Source organism: Orycteropus afer, unplaced genomic scaffold (genome assembly GCF_000298275.1).
Source record: "Orycteropus afer afer isolate SDZICR_OR568_19922 unplaced genomic scaffold, OryAfe1.0 scaffold00882, whole genome shotgun sequence".
Classification (NCBI taxonomy): Eukaryota; Metazoa; Chordata; class Mammalia; order Tubulidentata; family Orycteropodidae; genus Orycteropus; species Orycteropus afer.
In genome coordinates this window covers 289,738-291,804 of record NW_006922469.1, presented here as the reverse complement: position 1 = coordinate 291,804, position 2,067 = coordinate 289,738, and the positions used below count along the sequence as shown (strand labels likewise).

General features: G+C 35.3%; 1 non-coding gene across 1 annotated transcript; it reads left to right on the top strand.

The window, feature by feature from the left end:
- Positions 1–246: 246 nt before the first annotated feature.
- Positions 247–380, top strand: LOC122151913. Its single transcript, XR_006164339.1, has one exon. It is a non-coding gene; the product is annotated as a small nucleolar RNA SNORA70 (small nucleolar RNA).
- Positions 381–2,067: the final 1,687 nt, after the last annotated feature.

The following is a 2,067-nucleotide window of genomic DNA, read 5'->3' as shown; positions in this document are numbered from 1 at the left end:
AATAAATGAAATAGAAACCAGGAAAACAATAGAAAAAATCAACAAGACTAGAAGTTAATTCTTTGACAGGATCAATAAAATTGACAAGCCATTGGCCAAAAAAGCAAAAGAAATGAAAAGGAGAAGATCCAAATAACCAAAATAAAAATGAGATGAATGATTACAGTAGAACCAACTCTAATAAGGAAGACCATAAGATAATATTATGGATAATTTTACTTCAGTAAATTTGAAAACATATAATATCTGCAGTCGATTAAGCCAGCAGTTCTCCTTTCCTGTAGGGGCCAGTGTGAAATGGTTGCAAATAGTAGCCTCCTTGGTTGTGTACTCAGACAGCTGGCATGTACGGGTTGACCTAAGGGACTTTGGAGATAGCTTATTTTCTCTCTCTCATGCCTCTGGCCTCACTAATCTCTGCTGCCTCTAATTTAGACTCAAATGGGTATGTGAGGTTCCTTTGGAAAACCCAGGTTACAGTGTCCAGGATCCACATTGGCCAAGTCATCATGCCCATCTATACCAAGCTTCAAAACAAGGATCATGTGATTGAGGCCCTACACAGGGCCACGTTCAAGTTCCCTGGGGCCAGAAGATCCACACCTGTAAGAAGTGGGGCTTTACCAAGTTTAATGCTGATGAGTATAAACATGTGGTGGCTGAGAGGCACGTCATCCCAGATGGCTGTGAAGTCAAATACATCCCCAATCATTGTCCCTTTGGCTAAGTGGCAGTTTCTGCATTCATGAAGGGCTTGGGAGCACTGTTCCATGTGACCTGTGCCTGCCAATAAATTGAACTTCCTATAAAAAATAAAAAAGAAAGAAAGAAAGAAAGAAAAGAAAACAGAATAAATGAACTGATTTCTAGAAATGCAATATTTGTGCAACCTCACACAAAAAGAGATGGAAAATTTGAATAAATCCATAACAAAAGAAGAAACTGAAGTTGTCACTAAAAAAAAAAAAAAAACTCCCAATAACAAAAAGTCTCTCATCAGAACATCCACTGGAGAATTCTACTAAACATTTAGAAAGAATCAATACCAATTCTACTCAAACTATTTCACAAAATATTGAAGGAATTCATACTCTGTAATTCATGCTATAAAGCCAGTATAACTCTGATACAAATGCCAGGCAAAACACTAGTGAAAAATAAATCAATAAATACAGAATGACATCCCTCATGAATATAGACACAAAACTCTCAAAATTCTAGCCACAGTAATTCATCAGCATATATATATATATATATACACACACACACACACACACACACACACACATATGTATATGTATATGTGTGTGTGTAAATCATGATCACATGGGATTCATACGAAGGATGAAAGGATGGTTTGATATTGGATAATCATTTAATATAATTCACTAAATAAAACAAAGGAAAACAGTCACAAAAACATCTGTCAATGTAAAAAAGGCATTTGATAAAATCTTAACACTGTTTACTGATAAAAAAAATTGCAGTAAAATAGGAATAGAAGGAAAATTCCTCAACAAGTCAAGAGCATATGTGCAAAACAAACAGTAAACATTATTCTCAATGGAGAAATTTTGAGAGTATTCCTCCTTATAATGGGAATGAGAAAAGGACAATCTTTATCATCACACTTGCTTAATATTTTACTGAAATTCCTAGCTAAAACAATAATGCAAAAAAGGGAAATAAAGGGTATCTAAATTGGAAATCAAAACTATCTTTATGTGCAGTAAAACTATCTTTATGTGCAGGTGACATGATCCTATACGTACAAAATTCCAGACACTACACCAAAAAGTTACATTAATTAATAGAAAGTTTAAGAAAAGTGGTAGAGTATAAGATCAACACACTAAAATCAATTATTTTTCTCTATCCTAACAAGGGGGATCTGAAAAGAAGATCAAAACAGCAATACCACGTAGAATGGAGCTCAGAGGATGATATTTGTTGTTAAGAGCCGTCTACTAGGACCCAACTCATAGCGACACCTCCTTAGGTTTCCGAGGTGGTATTTCTCAGGAAGTAGATTGTCCAAACTTCCTTCTGAGGAGTGGCTGGTAGGTT